The sequence below is a fragment of the Protopterus annectens genome, chromosome 4.part0 (genome assembly GCF_019279795.1).
Source record: "Protopterus annectens isolate FY-2018-M chromosome 4.part0, PAN1.0, whole genome shotgun sequence".
Classification (NCBI taxonomy): Eukaryota; Metazoa; Chordata; order Ceratodontiformes; family Protopteridae; genus Protopterus; species Protopterus annectens.
The window spans coordinates 966702437-966718744 of NC_056733.1; positions in this window are offsets into that span (position 1 = coordinate 966702437).

Sequence of the window (16308 nt, forward strand, 5' to 3'; positions counted from 1 at the left end):
ATATTAGGCTGTCAGTCAGCAGACTGTTATAACTTTACTGAATGCCAGAGGTCAGAATCCCTGTATTCTGTCTCCTACAGGCTTTTGCAGAGAGGTCTTTGCCTGACATACAGGGCATTGTCAGACCCCACTCTGATGGACCTCCTGCATATCCACAAAACAAACAGCACCAAAGTTACTCATTCACAAGATTGTGCTAGACAGACAAGAGGAGAAGGTTAACACCCAAACAACACCTCAAAGAACACATAGTCCTTCAAAACCCACACCACCAAAACCCACACATAACAACAGAAAACCCACATATGCAAAGGCTCTTAATATTAACCTGCCCAAGCAACAAGGACCTCCAAAGCTGAAATGCAAACAAACACCACCCCCAAACACAACCAAAGCATCACATAGCTCACAACACCAGTGTGCCACCCAACAGCAGCCCCTAAGGCAGGATAATGTACCCAACAATTTAGTCATAGGCGACTCTATAGTCAGACACACTGATGTCCCACTCACCAGGCTAAACAAGGAGAAAATTGCAGTTAGTTGCCTGTCGGGTGCCAGGATCCGCCACATAATGCATGCACTCAAGTCACTCCACAACAGGTACAAATATGACTCTGTCATTGTCCATGTTGGAGTGAATGACTTAAGACGTACCTCCCTGGACTACATGAAAAGAGACATGGAAGAGCTCTCGGAACATGTAGCACAGGCAGGAATGACCTTAGCCCTGAGTAGCATCCTGCCATCACCCAGAATGATACCACAGTATAAGGACAAAATGATTGACTTCAATAATTGGCTAAGCTTCTGGTGTCATTCAAAGGTGATCCAGTATCTGTCTGCCTGGGATGACATGATTGACAAACCATGATGATTTGCAAGAGATGGTTTGCACCTGTCGCCCCTGGGATTCAGGTTACTGGCTGAGGCTCTTGCCACCCCTATAGTGCCTTTTTTTAGGCAAGGTTCAAAGGACAAAACTACCACCTTAATGGGTACAAGCAAGCAAAATCTGAAGGTAATGCTACTCATTGCTAGAAGTCTAAACCTCAAGATGCACTCAGGAAACCTCCGTAAAAAACTTCTCCAAAGTCAACTTCATGCTTCTCAAGTCAGAAGTAACAAACTTCATGACACCCATGCAGATGGGAACTGGAATTTCAACTGCTGAATCCTACACTAAGGTGCTGTACGAGCACATTCACTCATGCATGGACTGAGCCATCCCAAATAGAACCAAGACCCTGTCCTCTAAAAAAAGGAAGCCAATCTGGTGGTCCCCTGCCATAAACAAGCTGTGCAACAGAAGGAAGAAACTGTTGCAGAAAAGAGCAAGAACCCAGGATTCAAAAAACTCCATCACCAGCCTCAGTAGAAAGCTGAGATCCCTCATAAAATCTTCCAAAGCTAGTTATGAAAACAAAATTTCCAAAGATTCCAAAGACAACCACAAGGCATTTTATAGCTATGTGAAGAATCTAAATGGCAATACTCAGATCTGCTCTGAGCTACAGCAGAATTACACTAGATATACTGATCCCAAGGATATTGCCAATATCCTGGCAGATAGATTCAGTGCCAACTTCACCCCTCCTCACCCCTAAAGGGCCCATCTCAATACCAAAAGAATGCCAAATCCCGGTAATCACTGTCACTTAGGTAAAAACCGCACTCTCCAAAGCCAAGAATACAGCATCCATGGGACCAGACGACATCCCAGACTATGTACTGCATGAACTACATAATGAACTGGCACCTCACACCTATGTGTCATGTTTAATCATAGCCTCACCTCAGGCTTCATGTCCACAGAGCGGTGCACAGCTACGGTCATCCCACTCCACAAGGGGGGATCCAATTTGGATCCCGGGAACTACCTTCCAATCAGTCTAACGAGCCTGATCTGCAAGGCCATGGGACATATTATCATGGAACTTATAAACAAAGACATTGGCAACCTTCAAACACTGGACCTGGGCATTAATCCCTATGCCACTCGATGGGTTGCAAACTAGCTTACTGACAGAACACACACTGGAAAAGTAGCCGACTCCAAATCCAGCTCCATACAAGTGACATGTGGTGTACCGCAGGGTTCTGTCCTGGGACCACTCTTGTTTGGCATCTACTTCTCTGAAGTACAGGCCAACACTAAAGGACTCTGGCTTACAAAGTTTGCAGATGACTGCAAGCTGGGAGCCATTACTGAATCCCCAAATTATGTGGATATACTACCAAAGGGCCTTACCAAAACAGATGCCTGGTGCCAGAGCCATGGGCTCAAGCTAAATGCCAAAAAATGTATAGTTGTCCCCTTTGGGAAAAAACATGTACCTGTGAACTACCATATAGGTGGCAGTACACTAAACACTGAAAGTGTGATAAGAGACCTAGGGACACAGGTGGACAGTGGTCTCATCTTTGATAACCACATAGCCACAACAGTTAGAAAATCCTTCTACATGGCACAAATCATCACTAAGGGATTTTCATCAGAAAAAAGGAGGTCATTGTCCCTCTGTACTCATCCCTCATTAGAACCATTATAGGATACAATGCCCCGTTTGGTATGCACCTCACAAGATATCTGCAACAACTAGAAAGGCAGCAGAAACACCTCACAAAAAGAATCACAGGCCTAAAGCAGATGCCTTATGCTGACCATCTAAAGAAACTCCAGCTATACTCTGTCGCATATCGCCTACTCAGAGGCGATCTCTGCCTAACACACAAGGCTATGTCAAACCTAGAGTTGTTGGACATGCTACACTTAAAGAAATCCCAATCCCTTCAAGCCACATGCTCCAGGGACCTGAATAGAACATGCTGGAGGGATTGGTTCCTGACCCAAAGACTCCCCATACTCTGGAATAGGCTGCCCATACATGTCAGGCAAAGCGCCTCAATGGCCCTCTTCAAGAGGAACCTTGATGATTGGATGGGAGATAGGAAATTCACCCTGGGGATCACATCAGTAACCCTGCTAGATGGGGGTCCAGGAAAGTAAATACTTGAGGGAAGCAATAGCCAGGGAATCTTTATGACTAGGCTTGCATAGGCCCTAGGACCGATAGGCTAGTACCTTCCTATGAACCTATGAACCTATTCTAAAGACTTAAACCTTGCCTGTGATATAAATAGGACCTGCTGGTGAGACAGGTATGTATCCCAGAGACCTGCACATCTATGGAACATGCTCCCCATCCATGTAAATCAGAGTTCCTCCCTAATCCAATTCAAGTGCAACTTGGACAATTGGATGGGAAACTGGAAACTCATCCCTGGTTTGGCATCTATGTCTCTAATGCAAACAGGTAACCAGTAAATGGTTCATCTCCCAGGTGCATGCTTACACTTATCAAGGGTATCAGAACTCGTCAGAGATTTGGGATGCATTGCTAGCCTTAAAAAGGCCCTTGTGGTTGTTAGTCTAGTAAACATCTATGAACCTATGAACCTATAAGAATCAAACTCTGTGCTTTGTATCTGAGAGGTAAAGACCTTAACCATTCTGTCAGTATCCAGTCAATAATGTTGCCTCTTTTTGTTTTAGGTTCATAACAGGTAGGTGTTGTTATCAGCTGACAGAGGTCTAGTGACTGAATTTAATACAAATAGTAGGCCCGGATTTTCAAAGTGTTCATTTCATGGAATGCTAACAATTTCTGGTAGTAACAGATCACCTTAGCATTTGCCATTGAACCAGATGCGTGTGTCTGGTAGGAGTATTTCTGACTTGTATAGTTAAAGTGGATGCAACCAATAACATCTTGTTTGTTGTTCCATTTACCATTAGAATTTCTTTTCCTCATATATTTAGTGATTATAACTTTGATTGTATGTAATTTTGGACTATTACTATTTTAACCACATGTAGAATAACAATGCAGTCTCCCCTCACCCAGTTTTACATTCAGTCCAATACAGTTTTACACATTTAAGTATTTGGATCAATCTCTTCATCTCTTTCTTTTGGACTTCTGTTCCCACTCATTTACAGGTGGGTTACTCTAGCTACTTTCTTCTTCACTTTAATCCTCCTTTTTGACTTTCCTTTTCTGGCAACTGTTACACACACACACAAACACCTAGGGCCTGATTCCAAAAGAGTTGCCCTCAGTGTAAGTGACTTACTTCAATGCAAGGCCTACCTGTAAACAGGCTTACTATGGGGACCAGATTCCAAAACACCTGCTCTCTGCGTAACTGGTCACTTATACTGACAACAAGTGTTTTAGAATCGGGCCCCTAGTCTATGTTGAATCTGTGATAACCATACTGCAAATATTGTTTACTCTCAGAAAGTGAATGCTATAATCCCTTTGTAAGTCTTTCCCTAACTAAATAGTTGTTGGGACTTTTCTCTCCAGGCCACAACAGAAAGGGGTTTTGCATAACTCATTTAGACCTTCCTGGTAACCAAATGCAAATAAATCAATACATCTCCAGGCCTTTTTGTTTTATGTTCATTCTGAAATAGGTATATTTGAATGTAGCAAATTGAAAGACCTATATGTGTGACCTAAGCTATGTTTCAGTATCCGAAGTTAAAATTCTTGGATTTTTTGTCGATACTTCTGTAATTCTTGTCTACTGTCTTTATACCATTGTTGTGATGAAATAGTTGTTTGCTGATACTGGATTTTCTTCAACATATCATATCCCAAGAGCATTAGCAGCTTCTTGATTTTAGTTGCAAGTTTATTTAATATTTGTATATATATATATATATATATATATATATATATATATATATATATATATATATATATATATATATATATATAGGCATAAAACTCAGGGATTGTTTTTGCTTGTTTTGAGAGTAGAGGCAGGAAAAGTAGCTTGCTTGCCCCAAAGTAGGGATATTATATGTGCTGGAATCATTCTTTAACAATAGGTGGTTATAAGTGCTATGATGTGTTTGATTTATAATATTATCTAGTAATATGTCGTAATATAGCGGTGAAGCTGAATGTTTATAGTAAAGTTATCAATAAGCAATGCCTAATGGGCTTTTAGTATGGTATGTTACAACTGAAGTTGTTGATTATGCATTCAGGATTGAGTGGTATAGAATATGATAGTGTACTTTTAAGGTTGAATTAAGGTTGTACCAGAATTGGGCAGGATCAGTTTATTATTTAGCTAGCAGTGGGTGGGCTGACAGGGGAGTGGCAGGGAGAAAGGTGGGCCAGCCAATGGCTGTGCAGAGCCAGTCTGTCCATGCATGTGTAGTAGGAGAAAAAACAACATAGCACCATTTGGTGAGTCCATTCTGCTGCTAATGTCTTATCCCTAATTACTTTTTACAGTTTTAATGCAGAAAAAGCAATGTTTGAATTCTCTGAACATTTATAAAATATGTTAAACTATAATGAGTGAATAAAGGGCAAGCTGCTTGTTCCATCATGAGCTCGAACCAACTGAGCCAAAGGGTGGAAGGGTTCACACTTCAAAATAGACGGACAATCAGTTGCGTTTAAAAACGGCTAACGACCAGGAGAAAATATAAACCGGTTAAACCAGTATGTACTTCTGGCTAACTGGAAAAGTACCAGCACTACCAGACACCATTCTTCAGAGGAGAGGGGAACAATGCTGGTAAGTTCCTGGGAGGGTGGCACAATGAACCAGGACAAAAAAGCAAGGCAAAACAAATCATCTGAACAATGGAGCAGCTGTGGTGAGACAAAAAGAGACAGCGACAGTTTTAAAAAGCAGATTCTCTGGTATGTAAAGAATTACATTGCATTTTGATTATGACATACTATGCTTTAATTGTAGGGCTAACAAAAATAGCTTACACTTACCTAGAAGATTCTTTAACCTTTAACTCATGAAGCATGCACAAATACAGCAGATATACTTTGAAAACAGATTACTGATGCAAAAATAACAAATATCTGTAAAGTGAACAAGTTGTGTTACACACCTGGTGTGTGTATCTTAACATCTCGTACACAATCATTAACATGAATTGCTAACGAATTATTTTTGTTTAATTAAATTGCATCATATATACATTCAGTAACAGAAAGTACTAAAACATCCCTTGGAATTACATGAAGCATAGCATTAGATACTCACTGCAAGCCAGTGTTCTATATGTAAGACTCTCTGAAAACTCAAAATAAAAAAAAACCTCAGGTGTCAGCAGTGTGTTGATGGTAGCTCAGGTGAAGATAAATGATCTCACAACTTTTAACAAAAAGAGTAGTAGATCCTTTATTTACGTATTTACATTTTTACATTCTTATACTTTCCACATCTTCTTCTGGCTTTTCCTGGTTAGGGGTTGCCACAGCGACTCACCTGTCCAGTCATGATTGGTAGTGGAGTTTTACAGTGTTAAGTTGCCAGCCTGGTTCCCAACCTTCCACGGAAGGCACACAAAAGCGCACACTCATGCCTAGGGCCAATTTAGAGTATCCAATCCACCTACAGCATGTCTTTAGGATGTGGGAGGAAACCCAAAGACATGCTGTAGGTGGATTATACTTTCCTTTCCCTTAAACATGAGCAATAATTCTAAATTCTTTCTTATCTCTTTCTACCCTCCACAATCTTTTTGCCACAACCAAAACTGTATTTATTTTTTTAAATCTGATTTCCATTCCATGTTTTGTTTACAGAACTTCCTTCATTCTAGTATCCCATATATTTAAAATAATATACAATCCATTCCATGTTTTGTTTACAAAACTTCCTTCATTCTAGTATCCCATATATTTAAAATAATATACAATCCATTCCATGTTTTGTTTACAAAACTTCCTTCATTCTAGTATCCCATATATTTAAAATAATATACAATCCATTCCATGTTTTGTTTACAAAACTTCCTTCATTCTAGTATCCCATATATTTAAAATAATATACAATCCATTCCATGTTTTGTTTACAGAACTTCCTTCATTCTAGTATCCCATATATTTAAAATAATATACAATCCATTCCATGTTTTGTTTACAGAGCTTCCTTCATTCTAGTATCCCATATATTTAAAATAATATACAATCCATTCCATGTTTTGTTTACAAAACTTCCTTCATTCTAGTATCCCATATATTTAAAATAATATACAATCCATTCCATGTTTTGTTTACAAAACTTCCTTCATTCTAGTATCCCATATATTTAAAATAATATACAATCAATTCCATGTTTTGTTTACAAAACTTCCTTCAATCTAGTATCCCATATATTTAAAATAATATACAATCCATTCCATGTTTTGTTTACAGAACTTCCTTCATTCTAGTATCCAATATATTTAAAATAATATACAATCCATTCCATGTTTTGTTTACAGAACTTCCTTCATTCTAGTATCCCATATATTTAAAATAATATACAATCCATTCCATGTTTTGTTTACAAAACTTCCTTCATTCTAGTATCCCATATATTTAAAATAATATACAAGTTTTATGCAAATCAGCTGATTCTTTTCTACAATCTAGCTTCTTCTTTCTTCTTCTTCTTTCGGCTTTTCCCAGTTAGGGGTCACCACAGCGGAACTCCGGTCCGCTAATGATTAGCAGTAGATTTTTTACGGGTGCCGAGGTGCCAGCTCAACACCCAACTTTCAGTGACGGCACCTGTTGTACAGTCTAACTAAAAACATAAAAATGTTTCCATACTAACAACCCCAATTTTATATATCTGTGTGTGTGTGTGTGTGTGTGTGTCTGTGTGTGTGTGTGTGTGTGTGTGTGTGTGTGTGTGTGTGTGTGTGTGTGTGTGTGTGTGTGTGTGTGTGTGTGTGTGTGTGTGTGTGTGTGTGTGTGTGTGTGTGTGTGTGTGTGTGTGTGTGTGTGTATGTGTGTGTGTGTGTGTGTGTGTGTGTGTGTGTGTGTGTCTGTGTGTGTGTGCGTGTGTATGCGTGTGTGTGTCTGTGTGTGTGTGCGTGTGTGTGTGTGTGTGTGTGTCTGTCTGTGTGTGTGTGTGTGTGTGTGTGTGTGTGTGTGTGTGTGTGTGTGTGTGTGTGTGTGTGTGTGTGTGTGTGTGCGTGTGTGTGTGTCTGTGTGTGTGTCTGTGTGTGTGTGTGTGTGTGTGTGTGCGTGTGTGTGCGTAAGTCTGTGTGTGTGTGTGTGTGCATGCGTACATCAATTTCTACTTTAAACTTAAGACATGCTTGTTGTAGTACATTGTTATGGCAGATGTTGTGATTCCAAAATGACTTCTGGAGTAACAGTAGCTGATGCTATTGTAAAGGAGTTTAATAATATGAAGTTTATGGGGCACCAGGATCCTAAACAGTGAAAGAAGACCCTGTTCATGTATCGATCTGAAGACCATAAACAGACTGTGATAGATCCTAACGAATAATTTATAAGCGGTGTGATGAGTGCAAAGACTTTTTCAAGCAGAAGCTCAGTACGGTGGATCCCAAGAAGCCGTCCTACATTCTGATTGATTTAACTTATAAATCCAGTGAGTGCACCAAACAAGAACTGGTATTAGAAAGCTGGATGCCAGATGCTGCTACTGTAAAACTGAAGTTAATACATTCATCCTCAAAAGATGCCTTAGTAAATAAACTTACTGGTACAAAGCATAAGTGGGTTTGCAGCAGTAAAGAAGAGCTGAAGGACTCTGCCTACTTGTTGAAAAACTTGAAGCTTATGAACTAGAAGGCAAACCTTTGTGCACAGAAAAACAACTTAATAGTGCCACTTCATAGGTTCATAGGCTCATAGGTGTGTACTAGGCTAATAGCCCTGGAACCTTTACAAGCCTAGTCCATAGGATTACCCTGGCATCGTGCCACCCGACCTTAGTTCCCAGTGGATCTGTTGAGCAGAGCCACTGGAGTGATCCCCAGGGTGAATTTTCTATTTCCCATCCACTCATCAAGATTTCTCTTGAAGAGGGCCAGTGAGGTGCTCTGCTTGACATGTATGGGAAGTCTAGTCCATTGCATGGGCAGTTTCTGTGTTATAAACCTGTCACTCCAGCATATTCTGTTGATTGTGGTAATGAGGTTGAGGTCTTTGGAGCGTGTGGTGTGGAGGGATTGGGATTCATTTAGATGTAACATTTCTAACAGAGCTGGGTCAGACATGGCTTTCTAAGTCAAGCAAAGATCTCCTCTAAGTAGGCGATATGAGACAGAGAATAGTTGGAGTTTTTTGAGTCTGTTCATATAGGACAAGTGTTTAAGGCCTAGGATCCTCTTTATAAGGTACTTTTGCAGCCTCTCCAGTTGTTGCAGGTGTCTGGTGAGGTGCATGCCAAATGGGGCATTATACTCGATGATTGGTCTAATGAGGGAAGAATAGAGGGAAACAATGACCACTTTCTTCCTGGATGCAAAACCCTTAGTAATGAGATGTGCCACATAGAAGGACTTTCTGACCACAGTGGCAATGTGGTGGTCAAAAGAGAGGTTGCTGTCAACCTTTGTCCCAGATCTCTTATAACTCCTTCTGAGTTCAGTGGACTACCATCGATGTGGTAATTCATGGGAATCAGGTTTTTCCCAAAGAGGATAATGACACATTTTTTGGCATTGAGCTTAAGGCCATGGTTCTGACACCAGTTGTTGATCTCAGTGAAGCCTTTCTGTAGGATGTCAACATCACTTGAAGAGTTAATAATAGCTCCCAACTTGCAATCGTCTGTGGAATTTGTCAGCCAGAGACCCTTCGTGTTGGCCTGGACATCAAAGAAGTAGATACCAAACAGGAGAGGACCCAGGACCAAATCCTGTGGGACTCCACTTGTGACTGGTCGACTTTCACACTGTGGGTTCTATCTGTGAGCCAGTTTGCAACCCACCTAGTGATATAGGAGTTGATGCCTAGCTTAGTGAGTTCTTCTATGATTCCTGAGTGGGAAATGGTATCAAAGGCCTTGGCCAGATCAAGGTAGTATGTATAAACCACCTTGCCTTCATCCACAGCTCTGGTGACTGACTCAAAGAAGTCGACCAAGTTGAGCAGGCATGATCTACCCTTCACAAAACCAAACTGTGTGGGTTCCAGAGTTTGGAGATTCTCTACATCCTTGTTTATTAGGTCCATGATGATGCATTCTATAGCTTTGCATATCAGACTCATCAGGTTAATTGAGGCGATAGTTCCCAGGGTCTGTAATCTCTCCTCTTTTGTGGAGAGGGGATGACTGTGACAGTGCGCCATTCAGTAGGGACAAAGCCTGAGGTGAGGCTGTGGTTGAAGAGGGCACACAGGTGAGGTGCCAGTTCACTCTGCAGTTCATGTAGAGCACATCCACAGATATTGTCAGGTCCCATAGAAGCTGTATTCTAATTTAAATTCTTTCAATTCCTTAACAGATTTTTTTTTCATATATTCTTTTAACATGCAACGCAATGACTTCCTGTATGTTATTTTTCTGTACAAATTTGAAACAAAGTATTTTGCTATTTTTATTATATCATCCTGCTATTTTTTTTAAAAAATACATTTTCATCCTTTAATCACATTTATACACATCTACTGCTTTTAATCATCCCCCAAAAGAAAAGAGAATTCCTTCTTTTTAGCTTGTGCTACATATTTATGTTCCCAGCTTTTTCTTTTCTTTTATTAAATACATTCTGTCATTTTCTAACACCATATTCATCTTCTTTACCATATTCTTATAGCTTTCTTTCATCCTTTGTAAATATTAATTTTCTAAAATGATACACTTGTTTATACTTCTTAAAACCCATCCACCACTCAGTTTTCATTCTATATAAGGTCACATGGCTTTGCATTTTTCACATAATATATCAACAACTTCCTTAAACAAATTTCTGTCTATATTTTTACTATATAGCTTTAAAGACCTTTTCATATATGTATATAAACAAAACTATTGCAAATATTGACTTATGCAGCATTCTGATTCAAAAAATCAGTAGCAATTAACCCCCCTTGAAAGTTTTTTAAAGAGTTTGACTTTATTACATAACATAATGCAGTCCTCAAGTTTGTTTTACAATAAGTAAAATCATCTTTTCACCAGCATATAACTGCCCAATTTCTAAAAGTTCATTAATTTTACTAATGTTCTTAGTAGTATTCCTTTTATTCATTCTGATATCACAATTTAGATCCTGCACTAAAATTAAGTTCATGTTTACAATAACGTATGGCTTTATTTGTTCAAAATGTTGTTCTCATCTTTGGATGTCAGTAAATGCATATACAACAATTATTCTCATAGTAACATTTTTATTGCTTAGATCCAGAACTGAAACCTTACTCATTTTCACAATAAAAATAATATAAAACTACAATGTACTGAGATTTTTTTTAAATATGCAATTCCAGAGCACTTTTTCACTCCTATATTCTATGTGATACCCCTTCCCCAAAATGATGTACCCCGGGATTCAGCAAGCAAGGAATAGTGCAAGAGCTGCTGGAGGCAATATGGCCGCTGAGAGGTCCAGGAACAAGCTCCTGGGATGTGCACAAGTGGTCCTGCACTATTTCTGCATGGACACAGCTCCTGTATGCTAATTACCCCATTTGCAGGTGAGAACTATGCAAATGAGGTGATTAGAAATCCAGGAAGCTAGCAGCTGTCCGTGCAGGATTAGTGTAACCTGCAGAAATGTATTCGGTTAGTAACCGAGTACATTTCTGCAAACTACAAAATGGAACCATGACAGCTCCAAATAAAGGGTGTATATAATGTGGAAGGCACGCCAATGGCAAAATATATGGCCATTGGCATGGAAAACAGTTTCAAAATAACAAAAAGTAACTTTTATTTTTTTTTTTGCCGATTTCGGCCGTTTAAGTGTAGGGCAGCGGCGCGTAAACGGGATCGGCCCAAAAATAAAACTAAAACCTTGAAAACAACTTTTTATGCAAAATCAGAATTTTGCCATTATAGTCAACGGCAGGCAGAAGACAACAAGGCCAGTGAATAGTGGTTGCTAAGGGGGAAGGCTCAGTGTCAGACTTGTAACTAGGCATTAGCAGGCAATTCTATGCAAATGAAGGGAATGATACTGAATTACATATTTCCCATTCGTGGCTAGCCTGCACCCAACTGTGTAGGTGCAGGAAAACCATGATGCAAGCCTAAGAGTTAGCTGACATCATAGAGGGGTGTGTCAGGCATAATGTAAGTTTATTGGAGCTCTGTGGCTCGGGTTTCCCCTTAGCTTAGCAGAGCTAAGGAAGGGGTGTGTCTGAAGCTGCCAAGCACTTTTTACATTGCCTAAACAGGTGTGTGCACCATGCACCGGGTTTTAAACAACAGCAAAAAAATTAAACCAGGAAATAGCAGCTCCATTCACATCCGAGCACTGGGTTTGTGTGGCGCGCCTCGTGGCTTAAACAAAAAGGCAATGGGAAGGGAGAACAGCAGTAAGAAGGTAATCATGGAGAACTGGCAGAGCAGGCAGGAGAATGTATCAGAATCAGCCAATTAGCAACTACACGGGTAGCAGCCCCTCCCAACACACCACTATAAACTATGCAAACACCATTCAACAAAAAGACAATGGGAAGGGAGAACAGCAGTAGGAAGGTAATCAAGGAGAACTGGCAGAGCAGGCAGGAGAATGTATCAGAATCAGCCAATTAGCAACTACATGGGTAGCAGCCCCTCCCAACACACCACTATAAACTATGCAAACACCATTCAACAAAAGAATCATAATAGAGCATGTGTTTGGAATGCTCAAGTCACAGTTCCGGTGCCTGGACATGTCCGGTGGAGCATTGCAGTACTCACCAGCTACATGTACCCAAATTGTTATTGTATATGCCATGCTACACAATATGATCTTGTGGAAACAGCTGCAGCAGGAACAGCATGGGGCAGGGCCACACAGCCCTCCACCATTGCCAAGGTCTGCCAGGCACAGAGTGACTCGGAGGAGGAACAACTTGAGCCTGCCCCAGTAGGCAGGGGAGGCATGCTCAGTATGCCCAGGCCTTGGCAAAGAGGCAACACATAGCATGCCATATATACATGCCCTGTATGGACAGATGCCACTAACACTAATGAATACCTGTATCATGCTGTCAATGTATGTGCAGGATCAATCTCAGTTACATAGCCAGTTCTCACCACATGAGGTCAGGAATGCCACATCAGATGATAACAATCTGTCCACACAACATGCACCAGACACCCCAGGTACACTTCCACATGTCACAGAACATGTATGTGGGACATGTGCACATCCCAGACACTGTCCATGTTATGGAATATAGAACACATACATGGCAAGCATTGCACAGCACTTGGCACCCACAAGAGTAACCCAGATGAGTGGATGGTGAATACAATACCCACCTGCGTGGGCCAATCCAGGGACTACACGCCTGAGCTACACTGCAGACCATTGTCATGTGGCCTGATGCCAAGGTATACCCTTTGCCTAGCCTTGTAAAGCCTTCTGGCAAAATCAACCACTACACACATGTGAAGCAATAAACCCATGCATGTACTGGCAAATCTGTGTATGTGTGTGTGAAGATTAATGATTTGGAAGCTATTCACACTCACTACACCTCCCATTGCCCTACTGAAGCATGCCTTCTGATGTCAGTCACTTTGACATACCCTTTGCCCATATATCAATCTGGTAACCTCTGTGATGCATGTGATACCTGCGTAATATTAGTTAGGAATTCTAATCCTGACCCTGCCAACTGTGATAATGTGTGTGAGTCCCTGAGAGAGTGTGGTTGTGTCATCCTTGGCACCTGCTTTTGTGGACAGGCACATGTACTACACCTACCTTATCCCTTCTTTATCACTGTTGCTGATGTCACTCACCTTCAAATATACCTTTGGACAGCTCTCCAACAGGAAAGCTCTGTGGTGCATGCAATAACTGCATAAAAATGTAATAGCAATGCATAGTCAGGTAGGGGTTTGAAACCACGTACTGGTAAGTGTGTGACACAAACATGCTTAGCTCTTACTCTCCTACCCCCTCCCTGTCTTACTTTGTCTCTGTCTGTCTCTCTCACTCCCTCTCTGGTGGATGTGGAGAAGTACAACTACTTTGCTTAGGCAGCAGCTTGTGTTTTGTAAGTGATGCTCATTATCAGCTGATGGCCTGTGCACGAATTGCAGTTTCCCACTAGCTGATTCCACGTGGAACAGCTGTGGTAACATTCCCATAGCCAATTGCAAGGAAACACACTCCTATAACTAGGAACATCATGTGGGTGTTGGCCCTTTTCATTCATTGTGAGCAAGGCTTCATGTCGGTGTTTTGCAAACAGCATCACAGACGGTAGTGGAATATACCTCTTACAACATACACTGTGGAGGCAGGCCAACAAACAGGACAGGGATGTTCCAGACATGAGGACAGAATGTAAGTCTTGCTGTTCTACATTTGAAGCAATGTTGGTTTAACAGGGTTTGTGTGGATATGGCTGTTCTACATGATTTAATATCTGGCATGACAGTGTTATGTGGTTGAGGAAACTCTCACCTGTAGGGCTATCTGCAGAATGGCCAGTGTTTGGAGTCTTACATGTGTTGTGTTACTCACACATTTCCTCTCTTTAGAAATGCAGTAACATACTCTAAGGTTTCCAGTCAGTACATGGTGACAGCCGCATGAGTTACTGACTTCATATCCTTCAGAAGACATATGTCACAACAAACCCTGTTACATCAGTAAATGTATGAGGTTATCACAGCAACATGTCAATATTGGCCCTGTGTTTGTGCCTCCAGCCACAACTCTGTCAGCCTTTGTACATATGTCATGAAGTAAGAGGTGTATATGTTCAGTACATCATTATTTACTGACATCATACCTGGTAACAAGCCAGTGAGATATCAGACTGCTACACATGTTATGTATAGTAGGCCTTATATTTGAGGACAAAACCTGGACATTCTCTGGTAGTGTGCACAGTAGTGAGGTCTGTGTACTTATGGTGATTGTCGACAGAGTGTGTTGTGTGAATATGTACCTTGGCCTGTGTACAGACTGTGGTAGATGTCATTGTTCTTGGTCCTGTTCTATCTGATGTTGCATGCTGCTCCAGTATATGGTACCCTATCAGCATACATGTTCGTAGGGCCAAACCCACACATGTCCCATACCACAGCCAGCCATCAGAATACACTGTGTATTGGCTCAGTATATGTAGGGTTAGTGTGTGAGTGGCACATATGAGGATGGTGTTAATCAGACAGTCCATATACTGTAATATTAATTAGGCTTACCATATGTGGCTGTGGCTGTGTTCACATTGGTTGTGGGTATGTGCTTTCACACAGGTGTCTGCTACTCCATGCTGTTACATGCCTGCAGTGCCTGCTATATTTGCAGGCACATGTGTAATCCCCCATAAAAAATGTAGGCCAGTGCTGTGGCAGTTTGCCTGTAGTTTGCACAGTGCTTTGTGACATCCCTAGCAGCTCAGTGTACTTACCCAGTGTGATGTTATGTCCAGATATTTGTCAGATGTACTGCTGCCAGGCAACCATAGCTGTTGTGTTTTTCTGACAAAGCAGTGGGATGCTATACAGATGTATGTCACTAACTAGTGGGTAGCATGTGGGCTTGTGACCAATGCTCACCTGTTTATTATGTGTCAGGATAGACAGGAGTGTGTGAATGCATAAACTGTGTGGGCATATGTATTCCAGTATATCCATGATATACCCATTTACATGGCTGTTAACATCCACTTTGTCAGGCTTGGTCCACACATTTTGCACTAAGAGGTTCTGTGTATACATCTGGACTGACCAGAGTGTCAGACTGTCCACATTTATTGGGCATATCTTTGATGTATTCCACAGGACCATTACTGTGATATCTGTGGTACTGTACTATAATGATCGAAGGATGTCTGTCAGTAACTGATGGCATACATGTCAATATCAGATGTGACTTCCCACACACAACATTTCTTTTAAGACATCCCTGTTACAGTAGCTACATGTATACCTGCAGTACTTACATGACATCCCCTTGCACTAGGAGGTTGAGACTATTGGTGCTGAGATATGACGCCACTCCATGTTCTGGACATATGTTAAACATATATGTATATATGGGTTCACTATGAAATCTCGAAATACTGAAATAACGAATTTCAGTATTTCAAAATTACATAGCTGAAACCTTGAAATCCCAAAAACCCATAACCGCGAAATTCAAAATCCATAACCTACACTACACACAGAGCACAAACATAAACATACACACAACTTCCCCCCACAAGCACACAGACAAACCTAGACCACATATAAGCAAGGGGGCAAAACCCCCTGCACACCCCATGTGGGGGGCTTTGCCCCCATGCCCCCCTACTTATATATACTAACTCCGAGATTGCGCAATCA